Source organism: Pyrus communis, chromosome 8 (genome assembly GCF_963583255.1).
Source record: "Pyrus communis chromosome 8, drPyrComm1.1, whole genome shotgun sequence".
Classification (NCBI taxonomy): Eukaryota; Viridiplantae; Streptophyta; class Magnoliopsida; order Rosales; family Rosaceae; genus Pyrus; species Pyrus communis.
The window spans coordinates 14719654-14744000 of NC_084810.1; the positions used below are offsets into that span (position 1 = coordinate 14719654).

Below are 24347 nucleotides of genomic sequence, written 5' to 3' on the forward strand. Positions count from 1 at the left end.
AATAACATAATATAAATAATATTTGAACGATTCATACATATAAGAATAATAACAATTACATATACTTACATGAAGCTGTTTAGCTATCTCATCACCAGGTCGAACGTAAACGTCCTCGAACATGTCGATCTCTGGGAACTTAGAACCCTCCTGAAGAAACAAACATTAAGAAAATTTTATTAATCAATAATAATAAATAAATAGTATAAAATTTCAAAATTAATATACTCTAACCTGACGTCGTGCCTCAAGCCTATACGAAAATGGCTTCGAACCAGAATGGTGGAGAAGTGTCTTTGAGTCCCGAGCTATCTTGCTAGCAATAGATTTCTTCTGTTAAACACACAATATACATGTTAGTGCGATTATTTAAAACAAATTAATAAAGGAAGCTTTAAAAAATAACTAAAACAATAATAAATTATTATTAAAATATTATGTACATACCACAAATTTTGGGTCTGTAAAATGTTTGCAGAGCCACTCCCAATCCTCCGGGCGGTCCTGCAACTCGGTTGGGTAACCATGTAGGCAAGCAAACTCCGGATCATCCCATCGCTTAAAATGCGTGTGAAGATAGTTCTTCCAATGTTTGTACCGATTTGCTAAGGTCTCCTCTAAGTAGGCCATGACCTCAGGGGATATGTCGTCAAGATCAAAATTGACCTGCGAATATGAAAAATAATAAAATAATAGTAAGAAATTTAATAATATTAAGATAATATATTTTTATTTTTTAATATTTGTAAACAAAATTAAAAATATGATAAAGGCTAAAAATTAATATACTAACTGACAAGTTTTCTCACACTAGTTTCTTCGTCCCCTCGGGAATTTCTGCCCAATACTCCCACTGCATAGGACAATTTTGTTTAATAACAACACCACAACTACTAGTGACGCTGTTATGCTGCTGTGAGGTAGCCGCTCCACGATGTCGCGGGTCATACTCAATCTTGATCCTGAAGCTGGTCAGACGTACGCTCTGTGCCTCCTTCAACATTCGATTAGGCCCCCTGGTGTTTTTTTTTAGCTGGCCAAAAATAATTAAATGGTGAAATCCCTAAGCTTAAATTTACAGAAAATTCGACATAACCTCCCCTAATAGTATAGTATTTCCCAAAACCTTAAAATAGTAATTCACAACCCCCATCATATTTTCACATTTCAGCAAATTTTCACCATCATAAAAATAATAATTTTAAAATGATAAAAGAAAAATACAACGTAGTGATCGAGAATTAGAAAAAACTACCTAGCTGGGAGGCCTCACCCTCAACTCTAGATGCCGAGGAAGTGTGATCAGAAGGCTCCGGCTCGCGGCAACGTCGGTGAGGCCGTTGTGCACTAAGCGGCTAAACTGACACTGATGATGTCGATGAGACGGGCACCTGGGACGCCATAGGAGTAGCCTCAGTAAGGGGTGTAGGCTCCCTAATCAATGGAGCACTCACGCCTGGAGCAGTAGATGTTGATAATGCAGGAGGCTCATTGGTCACACTCCGACGACGAGTGATCAACCGCGATATCTATACACTTTTTGAACCATAAAATTATAACATTAGAAACTAATCCTTTCTTGCATTTGAAACTAATCAATTAGTAGCCAAAGTAGTAAGTAAGTAGGTTACCAACATTCTTAATTTCAAAACATGAGGAAACTACTTATCCATTTTCATAGCCAACAAAAAAAAAGTGCATCAAGTGAAACAAAAAAAAATGGGTAATCCGACACTAGGATTACCAAACATTGTAATCAATCAAAGGTATCAAAACTTCATTAGACTAAATGATCAAAGTACCGTACAAAAACAATTTACTTCATACAAGCTATTCAACCAGACACATGCCACAACAAATGAAAAGGCAATCTACTTACCACCACTTGATTTCTGGAATTGGATCCTTTGGTTTTTCTTTGGTGATAACTCTGTCTCCTACTTCTATCAAATTTGGATTTATATCCAGCACTGCTTTGCTTTTTGGCTTGTGCTTCTCCAAATTTATTCTGTACGGAGGTGGAAATTTTTTTTACAAAAGGACAGGTACATAACTCAAAAAATGATCGAATGGGTTAAAGAAGTTAAGGGAAATATGTTGAAGTGGTTGTGCTTGAGAATGGCACAAAAGCATGCAGCCCCAACATATCTTCATTGAATTCGTAAAGTAAGGGAAAACTGGGACTATTTTTAGGATTTGGTTGCATGGATTTAATATCTTGTTCTTTATTCGTAAAACAGTATCATCAAATTCTTCAATATACGTGATTGAAATTGTAGGCATGCAAGTAGTTCCCTTAGAAATAGGCAAACATATAGTATGGGATTTTTTGTAATTGAGGGATGGTTTAGATGTCCATAAATACCTTTATTTTAAAAGCTCAACATCTCTTGTCATTTTCCATCCTCTTTGGCCTAAAAAATTTTTTGCTCATGCCCACATCCGGATCAAAATGAGGATTCTTTTCAGGATCCACATCCAATTCAAGTTTAAGAATCTGGAATGCTTCTTTCTTCTATTTGTTAATGTTGACCTAAAAATACAAGAAACATGAGATTAAATTTCAAACAAAAGAAGTCACTTGCTACAAAGTTAACAACACTCCATCTTCCTCGCATTTGCAACAACCAGTTTGAGGCTTTTATGTAAGAACAAGGAAATTCATTCTTAGAAGATAAGTGGGACTTATAATCAAAAATGTTGCCGATGTTATACTAAGAAGAAGGAAATTCATTCTAAGAAGATAAGTGGGACTTATAATAAAAAACGCTGCTGCAAAAGAAACAATGACATTTTATTTAATTGCTATCAAACCATTTCATAAGGCAAGCCTTGGCAAATTGAAAACGGCTTTAGAGTTAATCATCCTTCATATTTAGAGGTGTAGGTTCATCTCATGTTATTTATATGTTAGGAATGAACTCTTCAATTGAAAAGTTTCAGATGAAACAGAGGTCTTTTTTCTATGAAGTTGTAGGAAAGAATTCCCCCAGTTCTTGTCCGCTTATTATGCAAATTCTCCTTTTCTTTTTTTTTTTCAAAGTGAACATCGACTTCTTTTATCATTCTCACTTTAAGCTTTACATGTCACTATGCTCGTTTTATAGCTTTTGCTTTAGACCAGATTTCTTTTGGATTTGTTTTTATTAATGACGGCTTGTGTTTACAAAATCAATTGTTTACAAAATCAAGGATAAAAGAACAAGTATACAAACAAACGTTGAGGTGACAAAATCTGGTGAGCCTTACTTTTCCCTTCATAAGAGCATGCTCATTCCAAAGCCAATTACTTATTCATTGTAGGACTATATGCTGCCTCGTCACTCTCAATTTTTTGTTTTCTTATAAGTTGTAAAATGTCAGTACTTGGATTTAACATACCCATTTCAAATAAGCAAATGTCAATCAACCAAGACGACATCATAAAAAAGCAATAAAATTTTCACACAAAAATTACATTGAAATTTGACATTATGAGAAATCCCATAAAAAAAATTACGTATAAAACAAAAATTAGGATTTTGGGAAGTATAGGGGAAGAGAAGAAGAATAAAGCAAAAAAAAAAGTTCATATCCGATTTCAACTAACCCCTGTTTACAGAAACCCTGTTTGCATATAACAAAACAAAAATTGGAGTTTAGGGCCAAAAGAATGAAGATGGAGAAGAAGAAGGACCTTCAGTTGAGGCGCTGCGCTAGTAGACCTCTCTTCCCTCCCATAGATCCCTCTCTCTACTTGCAACCCATCAACCCCTCTGCAAACTAGAACCAACATCTAATTTTATCAGAAATCCTAAATAGCATGCAATTTGAGCCTAAATAACAAAAACCCATTGAAAATCAGAAACCTTTACCTTGATTTTGGGACTTGATTCGCGTTGGCTTCGAGATTCGCGTTGGATTCGAGATTGTGAAGACGAAAGCTTGTGAGAAGGAAGAGAGATCTACGAGAAATGGAGAGGGAGAGATGAGCACGCAAGAGGGAAGAGAGGTCTACTGGAAATAGGGAAGTGAGAGGTCATCTACGGGAAAGCTTGTGAGAGGGAAGAGAGATCTATGGGAAATAGAGAGGTCATCTATGGGAAGTGAGAATTGTACGGGAAAGAGGGTGGAAATAGGGATGTGAGGTCTACGGGAAACTCTTGGAAATTTAAAAAAAAACGCCTATTTTTCGTTATGGCACCGCTAAAATTATCACAACTTGCACGACGTAGGTATACAATTTGACGTCGCGCAAAGTAGGTTTTTTTTTTTTTTTTTTTTTTTTTTTTTTGCTTTCTTTTGCATTGCCCTTGTGCTTGATGAAGCATACGGAACCAATTGTGTTTGTTCTAAGTTTTCGCAAATTGCTCACTCAACTTTATTTCATAGCTTATGTTTGGAATGGACGAAATTGGATTCCTAATCACAAGAGGATTCCTAATCAAATGAGGAATCCTAGTCAAAGAAGGTTTCCTACTTGAAGTAGGAAAGTTAAGCCAAAGTTTCCTATTTTGGTATAATCTTTCCTAATCCTTAAGGACTCCATATTTCAGCAATATCAAAGGCTCCTACCTATTCTAGGTCACAAAACAATGTCCCTTGCAAAATAAAAGCCATTGCCGTGTGTCCCCTTGTGTTTCCCTTCCTTGCAAGGCAAGGAAGGGCCTTGTTTCCTGTTTTAAACCATTTAAACACATTCCTTTTTCACACCAAGCTCAGCCATAACTCACATACCTTTTATATTCCTAAGTTCTTGCCTAATTTTAGAAAATAAATGACATTCCCTTTCTTACAAACCTTTGCCGCAAGTCACCTTCTTATTCCCTTCAATTTCTGATTTTGTGTTTCTTATTCTTGAAAGATTTAGAGTTAATTCCTTTCCTAAACTAAGAAATAAAGCCTTAGGGTTCTTTCTCCCTTATATAAATCCTTGTGCCGCACCTTTAGGGGGTTAATCTCTATTCCACATCTCTGCCGCAGCCACCATCACTCTCCCACCTTCAATCCGCAACTTCCATCCAATTTCCTACCATTCCCCGACTTAAAAACCTCCATCCAAACCTCCCTACACCACCACTAAGCCTTGCCGCACCACCATACCTCCATAAACCTATCTAAAACCCAGAAAATCATCCACAAAACCACCCTAGCAGTTTGTGCCGTGATTTAGCAAGGAGAATGAGAAGGAAGACGAAGCCTTGGACGTTTATGCATTCAAGTTGGAGTGTTGGAACGTTTTTAGGTGTAATCTATCTTTTATTTTCAATGTTTAATTCTCTTTTCCTTTGTTTTGTTATGAACATGAAAGGCTAACCCCCTAATTAGCTAGGGGGTGATTCAAAACCATGTATATGCTTGCACTATAAATTGATTACCTTCAGTTGGAATTTCATGAGTTGTGGATTCAATTTGTTTAACTGCTTGATTGATAACTTATTCGTGTATGTTTATTGAGAGTGCACGCTTAGTTTTCATGCATGAATATGATACTAGAATATAAGGGAGTTTCACCTAATAGTTACAAACTTATATTCACAAGTAGTGGAGGTCGCTTATAAACGATCGCGTTAAATGAATTCTTGGCACTAGTTTCATGCTCATCATAGTAACGAATGCCTCGTCAACACTTATAGTTTTCATGTTGCTTAATGATCTTTGATTGTATCTTTATTGTGCTTTTCACGTAAAGGACTTTTGGAGAATGTTTTGAATTGTTGTATGCGTTGTCCCATCCAATTCATTAACATAAGGAGAACTTGAAGGTTAATTTAAGCGAACCTAATTAACCTGGGGTGTTGAGTTTCATGATTCATCGAAAAACCAACTGAAAATCATCTTGTATGCAAGTGTGAAATGTGTGGAGAAGAACCTTCTAGCTAGCATTCCATCCATATTTTCATCAAATTCGTATTTACAATCTGTTTTTGTTACAATCTGTGCTCTTTGTTTTAATTTCGTCAAAACTAAATCCCCCTTTACTTTAGTGTTTCAATTTAGTTAGAAAGTGTCTTAATTTGTGTTTCTAAGTGTTTTGATTCAATTTATCACCCAAATTCGTCCAAATTAGTGTAGGTGTTCAAAACTGCCCAGATTGTGTTTTTAAGGCAGTTTTGAGTGTATTACAATCTGTTTTGAGTCTTTTGGTTTGTTTTAGTGTTTAGTTTTGCATTCTTTGAGTCTAGTTTAGTGTTTTAACCTTTGTTTTACGTTTTTGAGTCAGTTTTCAAGTGATTTAGTAATCCCTCCTAATCCCCGGTTTAGAACAATCCCTACTTATACATATACTACAATTGTCAAAAGAGGGTTTTAATTTGTGTGCTTATATATTTCGCATCAAATTTTTGGCGCCGTTGCCGGGGATTAGCAACTTTGCTAATCCCTTGGATTGTTTACTTTCTGTTTATTTTAATTTGTTAAAGTTTCTGACCTTGTTTTGTTTTTCTTGTTTTAGGTACTAGTTTATGACTTGGAGTTCTCAACCGATTCGTGAGCATATCTTGGACTTTGACAGCGATTTCGAGAGGACTTTGAGACGAAAGAGGAAGCAACACGAATCAAATCCACCAAGCCCGAAACTTGACCTTGAAGAACAAGTCCTAGAAGAGGAAGAAGAGGCCACGGCAAGGATTTTTGAAGAAACACAAGGCATGGCCGTGGACAACCGAATACTCAAGGAGCTTTCTGCTTCGGGATTGGATAATGCCACACCTTTGTGTATCCAATATCCCACGCTTGCCCAAGGTAAGACCGAAGAGTTCGAGTTGAAGTCAAGTTTGCACCACCACATTCCAAAATACCATGGGATGTCCATGGAGGATCCGAACAAGCATCTGAAAGAATTCGAAGTGGTGTGTTCAAGCATGACTCCTGTCAACGTCGATGGAAGTATTTTGAAGATGAAGGCTTTTCCATTTTCTTTAATGGACAAAGCCAAAGATTGGTTGTATGAATTAGCTCCCGGAACCGTCACATCATGGGAGAGTATGAAGAGGGCATTTCTGGAGAAGTTTTTCCCAACTTCTCGAATCATCCTTCTACGTAAAAGGATAAGTGGAATTCAGCAAGAAGAAGGTGAGTCTTTTCCTACATATTATGAACGTTTTAAATCACTTGTTGCTTCTTGTCCACAGCATCAGATGAAAGAGGAGTTACTTCTACAATACTTCTACGAGGGGCTCCTACCAATTGAACGTCAAATGCTCGATGCCTCGGCGGGTGGAGCATTGGTGGATAAGACACCCATGGCTGCCAAGATCTTAATTGCTAATCAAGCGTTGAACGCTCAACAATACGAAGGAGTAGGCCAAAGAGGACCCCCACAGCAGCAAGTTCATGAGGTAAGTTCCACACTCGACATTCATTCACAATTAGCTAATCTTACTTCCATTGTGTCTCAGATGGCCGAAGGAATGAGGATGCAAGGACCAATTGTATGCGGAGTGTGTTCTATCCAAGAACATGCTTCTGAGAAGTGCCCACAACTAATTGAAAATGGTGGATGGGAAAGCGCAAATGCAATTGGATTTCAAGGCCAAAACTAACCAAAGAACGATCCATATTCTAACACATATAATCCAGGTTGGAGAGACCACCCAAACTTCAAGTGGAGGGAGCCCCAACAACCACCACAACAAGGAGGCTTTAGACAACAACCCCCGGGTTTCTTCACTAAGCCATACGCACCCACACATGCTCCACAACAATCTGCCCCAAATGCTTCAAGTACATCCCTAGACAACGATACACCTCTCAAGTTACTAACTAATTTGTCTCAGGGGCAAGAGAATTAAGCCAAGGCCATGCAAAACCAAGACAAGAGGGTGGATCAATTGGAGAAACAAATTGGGCAGATTGTGGAGTTTGTAGGGCAATTCCGAGACCAAGGAAAGCTCCCAAGCTCAACCATTCCAAACCCAAAGGGAGGGTTCGAAACGGCCAAAGCAATCACCTTGAGAAGTGGAAAAGAAGTTGGCATTACATCCAAACCATCCAAAACATGTCCTAATGAAGAAGGGAAGCTGCAACATGAAGAGGAGGATGCAAGCAAGCCCATGGCAAGGGTACAAACACCCTTGCCGCAACTACCTAGGGACCCTAATGATCATCCCATTCGGCCACCAAATGTAAGTTGGGCTCAAAATTGATTAATTCTAACCCCGTTCCACCCAATGTTCCTTTTCCTCACAGATTTTTGCAAACAAAGAAGGAGGAGCATGAGAAAGACATTCTTGAGACGTTTAGGAAAGTTCAAGTCAATATCCCGCTCCTAGATGCCATAAAGCAAGTGCCCAAATACGCCAAGTTCTTGAAGGAATTATGCACTACAAGGAAGAGGGCTTCACATAAAGAGGTAGTGAGGGTAAGTGAAAACGTTTCCGCTATTTTACAAAGAAAGTTACCACCAAAGTGCAAAGATCCAGGTAGCTTTACAATTCCTTGTATTATTGGCCAAACTAAGTTTGAACATGCTATGTTAGACTTAGGAGCTTCAATTAATGTCATGTCATACTCTATTTATGCATCCATGAACCTTGGTGAATTGAAAAATGATGGTGTGATTATTCAATTGGCCGATCAATCTAATGCCTATCCAAAGGGAGTTTTGGAAAATGTTTTAGTGCAAGTGAATAACTTGATATTCCCGGCGGATTTTTATGTGCTTGAAATGGACGACTCGGTTCATTCTCCACCCTTGCCACTCCTACTTGGAAGACCGTTCATGAAAACAGCCCAAACAAAGATTGATGTGGCCAAATGAGCACTAACAATGGAGTTTGGTGGTGATATAATTAAATTCAATGTTTATGACTTTATTAAAAATCCTAATGATAGTCATTCTTGTTTTGCCTTTGATGTGCATAAGGATATAGGGCCGAAAGGATCCACACTTATCAAGAAGAATGTATCAAGAACCACCATTGGAGAGGAACTTGGAGTGATTCCCCTACAACGACCTAATATGGCCGAAAGTAGCCATGGTGACATTGTTGATAGGGCTGCCGATTTTGAGCCTTCACCACAATATGTTTGTAAGTCGTCAATCCCAATTTCAATTCCCATTTCAACTAATAGGTTGTTACCTTCTTTGGTGCAGGTGCCCAACCGATTTAAAGGTGGTGGGAGCATTTACATGGACTTTCGGAACCAAAACACCACCATCAGGGAGGATCACTATCCCCTCCCATTCATTGAACCCTACTATGAGAACTTTGTTGAGCATGTTGTGGAGGAGATCCCATTGCATGCCGTGGGCTCCAATGGGGAATGAGCATACCATCGTCCGGCTGCAAGACGTTAAAGCAAGCGCTTCGTGGGAGGCAACCCATGCAATCACCAAGGAGAGGATGGCACTTACACTCCATAACCAGATTTGCGTCCTTAGCCTCTTCTCTTTGTTATTTACATTCTGCTTGAAACATTAAGGACAATGTTTGATTTAAGTGTGGGGGGGGGGGGGGGGGGGTAACTAAGTGTTGTTGATGCAAATTCGTGGGATTTTATCACTCATAACTTCCAATGTTGTTCCTTGCTGTTTTTAAGTGTTTTTAAGCTATTTTAGAGTGTTTTAGTGTGTGTTGACTTAAAAATTCGAAAATCCCATAAAAATTTGAAAAATTGTTTTGAAAAACCCAAAAAGAGTTGTTTTAAAGTTGTTTTTGTGTGTTTGTGTGTGTTTTAGGTCACCTTCCAACACAATGATGAGGATTTGGTTTTAAATCACATGACTATTAAAGAATGTTGTACACATGGCTGGAAGTTGATTTATGCTTTGGTTTATGCTTGGTTTTGGTTATAGCTTATGAATTCACATGTAATTACAAAGAGAAAATCAGTTTTTGTAACATGCTTGAAGGAAGGAACTCAAACTAACGCTACATCCTTGAGAGACTTTAGCCTATAACGTTCTTTGGAGAGTATAATCTGTGATTTCTTGTTTCCTTAAGTCGTTGCATGATCTCATTATTCTTTGCTTGGTTGCTACTTGGAATGCATTTCATTATAGTTCCAAATACTAGAACTCATGCCCAATTCATTCAAAGCATGATATTGATTGCATAACATACGATAAGATGAAGTTGTTAGTCAAGCCAAAGCCAAAAAGCCTATCCCTTTTCACATGTATTGTAGGATTACCCCCTTTTGAGCTTTTACAAGCCTATTTTCTTTGTTAGCCACATTATCCTTACCTAGCCTAGATTAGGACTTTCCATACCCTTGTTCTTAAAGGATAGTGAAGCATGACTTAGAATGAACTCCTTTGGATCAATATATTGCAGAAAACGAGTGTGGGGGAAGATGATAGGCACGGCAAAAGAATGAAATAAAGAAAAAAAAATTTCGTGGAAAAATAAAAAGAAAATAGAAAAGTGTTGAAAAGAAAGAAAAAGAGTTGAAAAATAAGTGAGAATGCTCTCACAAGTGTTGGTTATTGAAGGAAGGGTCCAAAAGAGTGAATTTGACCCTAATTGTTGCATGAATCTTCCCTTGTGTTTAAAAGTTGATTTCTGCCATTAAAAGTGAGTTTAAGTGTCAATTTCATTACTTTGCTTCCTATTGCTTTAAGAACCTTTGTTATCCTTTGCCTTTCCTTGTTAGCCATTACCCTTAGCCCCGTTACAACCCTCAACTTCTATCTTGATGTTATGTGTTCAATATGTGGAGTTTGAATTTGGTATGAGCATATGGAATCACTGGTTCTCGTTCTAAGTAGTAGCATTCCATTCATGAGATCATATTCATGTCATTGTTGTAAATCCAGAAAATGTCTTCTTTGATATAACATATGTGAGTGTTAGTCTTCATGTTTAAATCAATCTTCTCACATATACTTAGTGTAGGGTGTGAAGTTAGAAAATTTGTGTGAAAATAGAGTGCATTCTAGTGAGGAATTGAGGGAATTCTCTAAGGCATGTTACTACATTCAAAACATTGTTTTAATTGATTAAATGTGAACTAATAAGTGGTAACTATGATTAAGTGTTTGTTGAAGTGTAAAGAAAGCTAAAAACCGTGGGAATGATGTTCTTTAGTGTGTCATGTTCGTTGGAAATCCCTGAGGTACATGTTGGAAGGTTTAGTATGTGTTTTATTTTGTTTGTGCGTTCTTTTGTTTTGTTTTGCTCGAGGACTAGCAAAAGCTAAGTGTGGGGGAATTTGATACGAGCATATTTAGGCAACTTACTTAGCTTGTTTTCGTGCATTTATATTGTTAATTCATAGTTGTTTTAGTAGTTTAAGCCATTTTCGTGTGTTTTTAGGTTCATATGGCTAAGGAAGCAATAAGGTGCATTTTGGAGCATTTTGGAGCAAAATTGGACTTGGAATGGATAGCTTATGCTTGGAGCAAAAGGAATAGACGAAATTGGATTCCTAATCACAAGAGGATTCCTAATCAAATGAGGAATCCTAGTCAAAGAAGGTTTCCTACTTGAAGTAGGAAAGTTAAGCCAAGGTTTCCTATTTTGGTTTAATCTTTCCTAATCCTTAAGGACTCCATATTTCAGCAATATCAAAGGCTCCTACCTATTCTAGGTCACAAAACAATGTCCCTTGCAAAATAAAAGTCATTGTCGTGTGTCCCCTTGTGTTTCCCTTCCTTGCTGTGCAAGGAAGGGCCTTGTTTCCTGTTTTAAACCATTTAAACACATTCCTTTTTCACACCAAGCTCAGCCATAACTCATATACCTTTTATATTCCTAAGTTCTTGCCTAATTTCAGAAAATAAATGACATTCCTTTTCTTACAAACCTTTGCCGCAAGTCACCTTCTTATTCCCTTCAATTTCTGATTTTGTGTTTCTTATTCTTGAAAGATTTAGAGTTAATTCCTTTCCTAAACTAAGAAAATCATCCACAAAACCACCCTAGCAGTTTGTGCCGTGATTTAGCAAGGAGAAGAAGAAGGAAGACAAAGCCTTGGACGTTTATGCATTCAAGTTGGAGTGTTGAAACATTTTTAGGTGTAATCTATCTTTTATTTTCAATGTTTAATTCTCTTTTCCTTTGTTTTGTTATGAACATGAGAGGCTAACCCCCTAGTTAGCTAGGGGGTGATTCAAAACCATGTATATACTTGCAATATAAATTGATTACCTTCAGTTGGAATTTCATGAGTTGTGGATTCAATTTGTTTAACTGCTTGATTGATAACTTATTCGTGTATGTTTATTGAGAGTGCACGCTTAGTTTTCATGCATGAATATGATGCTAGAATATAAGAGAGTTTCACCTAATAGTTACAAACTTATATTCACAAGTAGTGGAGGTCGCTTATAAACGATCGCGTTAAATGAATTCTTGGCACTAGTTTCATGCTCATCATAGTAACGAATGCCTCGTCAACACTTATAGTTTTCATGTTGCTTAATGATCTTTGATTGTATCTTTATTGTGCTTTTCATGTAAAGGACTTTTGGAGAATGTTTTGAATTGTTGTATGCGCTGTCCCATCCAATTCATTAACATAAGGAGAACTTGAAGGTTAATTTAAGCGAACCTAATTAACCTGGGGTGTTGAGTTTCATGATTCATCGAAAGACCAACTGAAAATCATCTTGTATGCAAGTGTGACATGTGTGGAGAAGAACCTTCTAGCTAGCATTCCATCCATATTTTCATCAAATTCGTATTTACAATCTGTTTTTATTACAATCTGTGCTCTTTGTTTTAATTTCGTCAAAACTAAATCCCCCTTTACTTTAGTGTTTCAATTTAGTTAGAAAGTGTCTTAGTTTGTGTTTCTAAGTGTTTTGATTCAATTTATCACCCAAATTCGTCCAAATTAGTGTAGGTGTTCAAAACTGCCCAGATTGTGTTTTTAAGGCAGTTTTGAGTGTTTTGGTGCTGTTTTGAGTCTTTTGGTTTGTTTTAGTGTTTTAGTGTTTAGTTTTGCATTCTTTGAGTCTAGTTTAGTGTTTTAACCTTTGTTTTACGTTTTTGAGTCAGTTTTCAAGTGATTTAGCAATCCCTCCTAATCCCCGGTTTAGAACGATCCATACTTATACATATACTACAATTGTCAAAAGAGGGTTTTAATTTGTGTGCTTATATATTTCGCATCAATCTCAAATGTGTGTGCAAAATTACTTATGTTAATTTCCCCATCTCGATTTAATTATCCACCATTTGATGGTGATGTGTATGTAAAGACTACATAATTAAATATAATTTAACGTGTTTCACAAATAACGCGCTTTTAAGGAATTAATCAAGAAGCACTAATCAACGTTGATCAAGAAGCACTAATCAGCAATTAATCAAGAAGCACTAATCAACAATTAAGTTAATAACAAGAAACATTTGGTATACCTAATTGTAATTCAAAGTCTCAGCCGTTGGATCCATAGCCTGCAGGGGTAACACATGGTGCACTGCTATTCTACTGGAAAGGCAATTTTTGTACATGTTTGCATTTAAAAAGGGTTAGTAACAGGAAAGGCAATTTCTGTTATGTTACAATTTAAGAACCATGCATAGTTAACATAGTAGAATAGCACACTCGCAACTTAAGAAGAGAATCATAAGAGGCAACAAACTTCAAAGTATCCACTCCTAACATATTTTTGGAAGAAAAGATGGGAAGCAACAACCATCGTATCTTTATGTTTTTAGTACAGTCTAGAAAGAAATAAATGGGGTATCAAAATAACGCAATTATCCAATGCAACTAAGAGTAAAACAAATACAAAGCTAACATAAAACATAAAACTTACTGCTATCATAAAACGACAATTTGTTGGGAATATTAGTGTGGGTAGATGCAAAGCGGTGTTAAACCCTCAACCTCCTGCTTTTTCCCTTTGAAGTTTATATTAATCCTCATCTGAACTACAATAATAAATCTCACTATCCTCACTACTATCATTTCCAAATTCCCATTCATCCTCATCTTCGTTTGCCTCTTCCGGTGCATTGTATTGAGGTAGATCACCAAGGTCAATTGATATTTCGAATTCAGGAACTCCAGCTATGTCAAACGGTTCTTGGACAATATTAGTATCCCGGAGTGTTTCTTCACCAATTTCTATCGAAGATGATAACTGTTGGTCAGCGATGTTGTCATCGTTGTCATCATGATCTAGTTCTGGAATATCATATAACCCTCTTCAATCAATCTTCTGAACAACTTTCCATCCATTTCCGGCTTTAGGGTCATCTAGATATAATATTTGTTTCACCATAGTTGCCAAAATGTTTGGGTCTTCATCATACCAATGTCTTGTAGTGTTTACTGATAGGAAACCATGGTCTCGCTTAACACTCGTTCGGTTATGTGGATTTGTATCAAACCAAAGACACTTAAACAGTATCACTTGACACCTATCTTTGTAAAGCAATTGTACTACACTAGTTAGTTTGCCATAAAAGTCAATGTCTTCACTGTCGCCCGCACCCGGGACATGGACACCACTATTTTGAGTACACGACTTGTCATCATGTGTTGCCCCCAAGAACTTGATCCCGTTGACATGACAACCTAAGAATAATTCAACGTGAAGCGGTCCTCTTGCCAAGTTATATAATTCTTCATTGTAAGAGGGTGAATTCAATTCCTTCAATTTGTTCATCTAATATAACATATACAAAAAGTTAACCTATTAGTGTAACCAAATTTAAAGACGGGTATGAACAAGTTGGAAAATATGCTCTATTCAAATCACATACAACTTACATGTGCGTGAAACCATGAAGGAAACAAGTCACAGTGCTTCTTGGCATATAAATGTGAAGGATGTTCCCGCTTCATCAACTTTTCATGCTCTTCAAGGTATGGCAAAGCCTCGTCACAATTATTGAGTATGAACCAATGCGCTACCTCCATGTCATTTTTGGTAAACGATTCGCCTTTTACAGGATCGCCAAATGGTCGCGCAATTTGGGCAAAAACAGATAGTTTCTCTTTTCTGACACCACCATCATTATTGCGTTGAGGAGGATTGAAAGTTGTCTCAACATCTTGAAGATACATTGCACAAAAAGTAAGTGACTCATATGCGACCCATGCCTCCACAAGTGATCCTTCAGGCTTTGCCTTGTTTCAGACACACTTTTTCAACTCACCAAGATATCTGCACAAATAAAAGGTATGCTACAAATTATTCAAAGTGTTCGTTTATCATGAATCTGTTATATATATATAGATATATATATATATAGATATATATATATATATATATATATGCTTAATTAAGTACCTTGCTATTGGATACATCCATCGACAGTTCACTGGTCCGGCAAGCAATGCCTCATTTGGCAAGTGAATCATCACGTGAATCATACTTGTAAAGAAAGCTGGGGGAAATATCTGTTCGAACTTGCATAAGACGTTCACAATGTCATCCTACAATTGTTTAACATTTGACTTCCGCAAACACCTTGCAGTCAATTGCGAAAAAAATCTCGACAACAACACGATTGGTTTCACCACATCAAGAGGCAATAAGTGTCGAATACCAATCGGAAGAAGGCGTTGGAGTATCACATGACAATCATGACTCTTCATGTTTGAAAATTTACACCCCCGCACATTCACACAACGTGAGATATTAGAAGCATACCCATCTGGAAACTTTACAGAAGAAATAAAGTTGAAAAACTCTTTCTTCCCATTCGGCTTCGCTGTAAAAAAAGGATGGCCTTTCTTCAATGTACCACCGACTCTCTTCATCCACAAGGATGACCTAATGCCCATTCGTTCCAAATTGAGGCGAGCTTCGATCGTGTCCTTCATTTTTCCTTCAATGTTAGAATTGTCCCGACCAAAGTATCAAACACATTTTTCTCAATATGCATAACATCTAGGTTGTGTCTCAATTTTAACTTTGACCAGTACGGGAGCTCAAATAACATACTCTTGTGCATCCAGTTCATACGTGTAGTTGGTTTGGGCTTATTGACCCCTTTGCTGAAATGACCAAATTCCAAACGGTTTAACTGATCCAACATCTCATCTCCGGACCATTCTCTTGGTCTTGGCCGAGTTTCTTTTGTACCATGGAAGGCTTTATCATTCTGATGCCACTCGTTGTCCCAAGGGAGCCATTTACGATGACCAAGATAACAAACTTTTCTCGCATGCCAAGACGATGTTACATTCTCCTTGCATATTGGACATGCCAAATAACCTTTAGTCATCCACCCAGAAACCATTGCATACGCGGGAAAATCGTTTACTGTCCACATCACTGCCGCTCGCATGGTGAACATCTACCCAGTATACTTATCGTATGTACGAACACCATTTTCCCATAAATCTTTTAGCTCATCAACCAACGGCCGCAAATAAACATCAATGGACTTTCCTGGATCTTCAGTAATTAATAGAGTCAACATCATGTATTCTTTTTTCATGCACTTCCAAGGCGGCAGATTATAAGGAAACACGATGACCGGCCAAGTGCTATGGATTTGGTTTAAAACCCCGAACGGATTAAATCCGTCGGTGGCAAGTCCTAATCTAACGTTGCGCGGGTCAGCTGCAAAATCAGGGTACATCCGATCAAATTCTTTCCATGCCTCTCCATCTGCAGGATGCCTCATAACATCATCATTTACCCGTCCTTCTTTATGCCATCTCATGTCTGTTGCGGTATGCATCGACATGTACAATCGTTGCAACCTAGGCTTCAATGGAAGATAACACATTACTTTTTGTGGAATCTTGGTCTTTCTATTTAGTGATGTCATTTTAAACCTCGGCTCATTGCAGATAGGGCACTTATCCAACTGTTTGTTCTCTTTATAGAACAATATACAATTATTTACACATGCGTGAATTTTTTCGTACCCCAATCCGAGACCCTTCAACACTTTTTGGGCACTTTTATGATCTTCAGGTAAGCAATTCTCCTTTGGAAGCATCCTCTTCATAACTCCCAAAAAGTAATCAAAACATTTGTTTGACAAACGAAACTTGATCTTGCCATGCATCAACTCCACAATTGCCGTGAGCACCAAAAAGTTCTCGCAACCCGGATATGATTCTTGCTTGGCATTTTTCAATAGTTTTTCATAGTTTTTGAATGCCTCACTATCCATGGTTGGACGTCCGTCATCTACCCCTTCCTCATTGGTGTTGCTCGAGGCATATGGATAAACATCATTTAGAATATTCATAACTTGTTCACTAGGCTCCACATTAGATTCAATGGTCTCCACTCGTGTCACGTATGAAGACGAAGCTTGGTCTAATCGTTCTCCATGATGATACCAAGTAGTATAGGTCTCCATCATCCCATTTCTTACTAAATGAAATTGAACATTTTCAAATGTCTCCCACATTGAGTTGTTACACCTCTTACATGGACATCGGATAGGAGTTAAACCTCGGTTATGTCTAGTTGCGAATTCAATGAACTCGTTTATTCCATCCAAGTACTCAACAGCACATCTATTATGATTATGTATCCACTGTCTGTCCATTTTGTCTGCAATCCTAATAAAAGTACAAGAATTACAACAACTTCAACTATTGTCTTGTTACCTTATTCCTCCGGTAAGGGCCTTATCCCATTCAAGAATGCACAGTTATGTGCCGTAATTTACGATTCCAATGAATTAAATTTCGATGTGGGCTAATTTCGGCAGCATCTCCTTACAGTTCTTCAAGTGCACGCCGTAGATACATAATATCCACCGTGTACTCGAAGAACATCAAGAAATGTTACCAAAATTTGCACTATCGAAACCTAATCCATGATCCGCAAACTACAACACATAACTATGCATTCCCAAACTGTCCAAAAAATGGGACAATTCAAGAATTAATTGGACCGCAGTCATGCTTTCGCATCCATACACGAAATCCAACTAATTCTCAAACGGAAAACTAAGCTTTTCTTGAAATAAGTGTACGAAGTTAAGTAGTATTAACTTCATAAAACACAAAACAATTTTGTACTTGATGTACAAAAATATGTGCATACAAATAAATTAAATCACAATAATTAATGAAACTAAATAAAATAGCTACAAACTACTAATCCTTCTAAACCAAAAAATGGGACAATTCCATATTGACATCACCCAAAATTTCTATGTTCCACAGTTTTAACTTTTTAACTTCTTGTTTATGCCTTCCACTCCTGCCTTAAAATTATTTTTTAAGGACCTATATGATGAGACCATATATTCTAAATTGTAAAGTGTAGAGACTACACCTAAAATTATTACTAACCATGTAATAGAACAGTGGTTTGACAAAGCTGTAAACTGGCTTCTTCTCTAAATCTCTAACATTCTAGTTTCCTCCTCCCAATTTGGTGAGAAATGAAATCTATCCATTTTTTAGCACACATCAACCTATCCCTAAATTAGATCAAGTTAACTCCGTAGTTTGCAATTTCTTAGCTTTTGTTTCCCTAAACCTATCAAAATCCTTCATACTCCTACTCATTCATTCTACTCATTCAATTGTTCAAAACCAAAACTCAACTTGTTAAAAATAAGCATTGACAAAGATAATTAAAGAAAAACATAAATACACAAACATAAAAAAATCCAAACATAAATGTAATCAACAAATAGTTAATTAATTCATCAAATAAATATAATACCTGAAGGTGAAGATGGTGAGGGTTGAGAGAGATAGAGAATCTGAAAGCGAGAGGTTGAGTGTGAAGAAAAAGACCTCTGAGTGTGGTTATTTCAGAAAAAAAAGTTGTTGACTTTGCGCGACGCTACCTACGTCGCGCAAAACAGCTTTGCATTGCACGACGTAGGTGCACCTGAGTCCCGCAAAGTTGGGAAAAAAAACGGTAAAGAATTCTTCGTTTGGCGCCAAAATCTTGCACGACGCATAAACCGTCGCGCAAACTGCCTTTGTGCGACAATACCTTGCGCGACGAAGCTATGCGTCGCGCAAAGCGGTTTTGCGCGGCGTAGGTGCACATGCGTTGCGTAAAGTTGGGAAAAAAAAGCGGTAAATCATTCTTTGTTTGGCGCCAAAATCTTGCACGACGTTCGGCACTTTGCGTGACGTTGTGTGCTTATTGTTGCGCAAGCATACTTTGCGCGACCAAATTTCTTGCCCGCGCAAAAATGTTTTTGTCACAATTCTATTAAAATCTATCATTTTGATAGGATACACATTCTACAAAACTAATTTCAACGATCCAACCATCAAACTTGTTTGTATATACTTCGAGATCTCATATGCCAACAATCGCAACAAACAAACATTCAGAGATCAAGTAACGGGACAAAACTTTTCGACGGTTATAAACGAAAAATCACGATTTAACGGTTATTTTAACTCCGATTTTGATGATTTTTTACAGCTACACTCCTTAACCCTATACGAATACAATGAATTAATTTGATCGTCCATTTAAAACATTTACACAAGTGGATACCACAAAATCTTATGTTATACTTGATGGAAGTATAAATAAACCCTAAGTGTTAGTGAATCTATTGTTTTGATGCGATATGCATTCTACGAAACTAGTTTCAACGATCCAACCGTCAAACTTGTTTGTATATGCTTCGAGATCGCATATGCCAAAAATCACAAAAACCAAACATTCAGATATCAAGTAACCGGACAAACCTTTTCGACGGCTATAAAAGAAAATCATGATTTAACGGTTATTTTAATTCCGATTTTGATAATTTTTTACAGATACACTCCTTAACCTTATATGAATACAATGAACTAATTCGATCATCCATTTAAAACATTTACACAAGTGGATACCGCAAAATCTTATGTTATACTTAATGGAAGTATAAATAAACTCCAAGTATTAGTGAATCTACTGTTTTGATGCGATACGCATTCTACGAAACTAGTTTCAACGATCTAACCGTCAAACTTGTTTGTATATGCTTCGAGATAGCATATGCCAAAAATCACAAAAAACAAACATTCAGATATCAAGTAACGGGACAAACCTTTTTGACGGCTATAAACGAAAAATAACAATTTAACAGTTATTTTAACTCTGATTTTGATGATTTTTTTACAGCTACACTCCTTAACCTTATATGAATATAATGAACTAATTCGATTGTCCATTTAAAATATTTATACAAGTGGATACCACAAAATCTTATGTTATACTTAACGGAAGTATTAATAAACTCCAAGTGTTAGTGAATCTATTGTTTTGATGCGATACGCATTCTACGAAACTAGTTTCAACGATCCAACCGTCAAACTTGTTTGTATATGCTTTGAGATCGCATATGCCAAAAATCACAAAAAACAAACATTCAAAAATCAAGTAACGTGACAAAACTTTTCGACGGTTATAAACGAAAAAGTACAATTTAACGGTAGTTGTAACTCCGATTTTGATGATTTTTTAGAGCTACACTCTTTAACCCTATATGAATATAATGAACTAATTCGATCGTCAATTTAAAACATTTACACAAGTAGATACCACAAAAGAAAAAGGCAATGCAAGAACCCCAAAAGAAAAGCCAAAAAAAAAAAAGCACTTTGCGCGACGCAAGTGTACCCACGTCGCGCAAAGTGCCTTTTTTTTTTTTTTTTCTTTCTTTCTTTTGTCCTTTTGTTTATGAGTACAAGATAAATAAATTAAAATATACTTTCTAAATATATATACCATTGAACTTAATGGGAAACGCATTCTATGAAACTAGTTTCAACAATCAAACCGTCAAACTTGTTTGTATATACTTTGAGATCACATACACCAAAAATCGAAATAACAAACATTCAGATATCAAGTAACGGGACAAACCTTTTCAATGGCTATAAACAAAAAATCACGATTTAATAGTTATTTTAACTCCGATTTTGATGATTTTTTACGGCTACACTCCTTAACCCTATATGAATACAATGAACTAATTCAGAGATCAAGTAACGGGACAAAACTTTTCGACAGTTATAAACAAAAAAGCACGATTTAACTGTAGTTTTAACTCTGATTTTGATGATTTTTTAGAGCTAAAGTTGGGGAAAAAGCAGTAAAGCATTCTTGGCTTGGCGTCAAAATCTTGCGCGACGTAGCCGAAGTCGCAAGCTTTGCGTGACAACACTTTGCGCGACGAAGGAATGCGTCGCGCAAAGTGTTGTCGCGCAAAGCTACTTTGCGCGACATTTTGAATTTAACGTCCCGCAAACATACTTTGCGTGACAAAATTTGCTGCGTCACGCAAGTTTCCGTCGCCCAAACATGTTTTTGTACTAGTGTGAAGTCCCTATTAGTGATGAAACTAGGAATGAGTTGCACGAGGGTGTGATGATGTTCTTTCCGCATCCGCTCTTAGTTGATAATAAGGTTGTAACTAGGGAGGGTGACAACCCTGATCTTGGGGATCATTCTCAAGATCATGTTATGAATGAAAGTGAGGGCTGGTCTACGGTTCTCTTAAGAAAGAACATGAGTGCCAGCAGGAACATAGGTGGTATTAGGAGAGATGGAAAGACTTATGATAATGTTGTGAGAGGAAATAAGACTTGGGAGTCTAAGGCTGACCTTGTGCCTAGGTGGAGGCCTGCTAGTGACAAAGATGTTGAGGTCATGACTGCTGCTAACCAAGGAAGTCCTGCAACTATTAAGGACAAAGGAAAAAAAAGTGATTGACACTGTTGATGTGGAGGATGAGGTTTTTTCTGGAAGTTGCTGAAGAGACTGAGGTATGAAGGGTAAGGAATGAAGGTAATGAAGCAGCTGGTTCGAGGTTCAACCTTGAGGATGTAGATTGATGAAGATTCTGGCTTGGAATTGTAGAGGCTAGGGCAGGCCTGAATTTGCTCCCAAATTTAAGATTCTTAGTAATTTACTTAAAGTTGAGGTTTTTTGTGTCATGGAGCCTAAGTCTAGCTTTAATAAGGTTGCTAAGTCTGTTTTTTGCAAGTATTTCTCTAATGTTTTCGCTGCTGATAGGGTGGGCAAGGCTGACGGCCTCTGCTTATTTTGAAATGAAAACCTACAACCATATCTCTGGAATGACCTGCTTAATCTCAATACTCATAATCCTTCTAATTATGCATGGCTTTTAATAGGAGACTGCAATAATATCATTTCGATGAGTGAAAAATTTGGTGGTATCTGTGATTCAAATTCTCATATGGTTAACTTTGTCAAAATTTTAGCAACCTTTTACTTGGTGTAATGGTCGTAAGGATAATTCTTTTATTTTCGAAAGGTTCAATAGAGCCATAGCTAATGCAAACTGGATTAATCACTTCTCTAATGCCAAACTGTACAACTACCTTATTTTTGGTTCTAACCATAGTCCTATCTTTCTTAATATTGAAAGTAGCACTTATAACCACAACCCTTGAGGTCCCTGCTTTAAGTTTGAAGCCATGTGGCTATCTGACAATTACTTTAAAGACAGAGTTAAAAAAGCGTGGCTGAGCTTCAACTCTTCCGATCCTAATGATAAGATCAGAAATTGCCTAAGTAACTTCAAGTTCTTAATAAAAAAACTGGAATAAGAAAGTTTTTGGTAATCTTCAAAAAAAAAAAAAAAAAAAAAAAAGGAAAAAAAATTTCTTCGTAAAGAACTTGATTATCTTAAAAATGAAAATATGAATAATCCTTTTTGCATGGATACCTTCCATAAAGAATTGAACATTAAGGACTTAGATCTTATCCTCAATAACGAGGAAATCTTCTGGGCTCAAAAGGTCAGAACTAACTGGCTTCAACTGGGAGATAAAAACACAAAATACTTCTAAATTGTCACTAACATCAAAAAGAAAAGAAATACCATCTCCAAAATTAAAGACGATGTTGGTACTTGGTGGTACCTAGGTGATGGCCTCGAACAAATTTTTGTGCAAGACTTCAAACTGCGGTTCACTACTAGTGCTAGACCTAGGGCTGAGAATATTATGAATGTCATTCATATTGTTAACCTGTGTATCTCTGTTTCTCAAAATGAAAGCTTAATAAAAGATGTTACTAACGAGGATATTTGGAATCTTGCTAAAAATATTGGCCCTCTTAAAGCTCCGGGTCCTATGGCATTCATGCAATCTTCTTCCAAAATTGCTAGGATATTGTAAGTGACTCTATTTGCAACCTTGTTAAGGACTCCTTTAACAACAACTCTTCTCTTAGGTTAATAAATCACACTAACATTGCCTTAATTCTAAAAGTTGACAATCTTGAGTTGGTTAGCCAATTTCGTCTTATAAGTCTTTGCAATGTAACCTATAAGATCATCACCAAGGTTTTGGTCAATCGTTTAAAACCAATTATTGCTGACTATATTTTCAAAAACCAGGGAGCCTTTGTTGTTGGTAGATTTATCCATGATAACATCCTCATAGGTCATGAGCATTTCTCTTCTTTTAAGAACAAAAAGGCAAAATTGGTGCTACGGCAGTTAAACTTGATCTTGGAAAAGCCTTTGATTTCATTAGTTGGGACTACATTAAAATTGTTCTCCATAGATTTGGCTTTAACAATCATTGGATAAATTTCATTCTTGAATGCATCTTTTCCTCGTCTTTGTCCATCATCATCAATGGCAAAACTCATGGATATTTCCACCCTTCTAGAGGCATTAGATAAGGTTACCTTCTCTCCCCCTACCTATTTATTCTTTGTATGGAACTTCTAATTAGACACCTAAATAAATTAGGGAACTTACAAAAGTCCAGTGTAGGTGTGCTTACCTTTCCTAAAGGCTTTAATGTCTTTAATCTTATGTTTGTAGATGATTGTCTTATCTTCGCGAAGTCCACATGGAAAGCTACAAGGAACATCCTACAAGTCCTAAATGATTTTGCAAATGTCACAGGTCAGAAAATCAATTTTCATAAGTCATCTCTTTATTTCTCAAATAACACCCCTAATCAAATTAGAAATGATATTGTTAACATCCTTCAAATCCAACACAAAACTACAATTGACAAATATTTGCGCATCCATGATATCATTTGCTGGAAAGACCCCATAAATACTAAAGAGCTAATTCTTAAAGTTAAAAACAAACTTCCTAGTTGGAAAGCTAATACCCTATCTAAAGCTGGTAGACTCACCCTTATTAAGGCTAACATTGCTAGTCTTCCAAATCATATGATTTCCTGCTTTAAATGCCTTGAAAATGTTATTAAAACCATTGAGAAAGATAGTAGATCATTCTTTTGGGGGAAAGAGAGTAAGGTGAACCCTGTTGCTTGGGACAAAGTCTGTCTTCCCAAGCATTTGAGGGGCCTAAGCATAGGAAAAAGTATTCACTTCAATAATGCTTGCCTTGCTAAACTTGGCTAGAAAATTCTAACCAAGGAAGACAATTGGTGGTCCAAATTGTTAAAATGAAATACTTAAGGAATTAATCCTTCCTTAATTGCAAAACTAGGAAAAACCACTCCCAAGCCTGGAAAGGAATCCTTAATGTTAGGCACATTATTGAGCAAAGAAATAGGTGGTT

General features: G+C 36.9%; 1 long non-coding RNA gene across 1 annotated transcript; it reads right to left on the minus strand.

Annotated features, from left to right (window-relative positions):
- Positions 1-472: 472 nt before the first annotated feature.
- On the minus strand, positions 473-4057 carry LOC137741487 (uncharacterized). The gene is made up of 7 exons (XR_011069303.1): positions 3855-4057; positions 3677-3762; positions 2366-2533; positions 1880-2008; positions 1256-1536; positions 810-1033; positions 473-666 (listed from the first exon to the last, which is right to left on the minus strand). It is a non-coding gene; the product is annotated as an uncharacterized lncRNA (long non-coding RNA).
- Positions 4058-24347: the final 20290 nt, after the last annotated feature.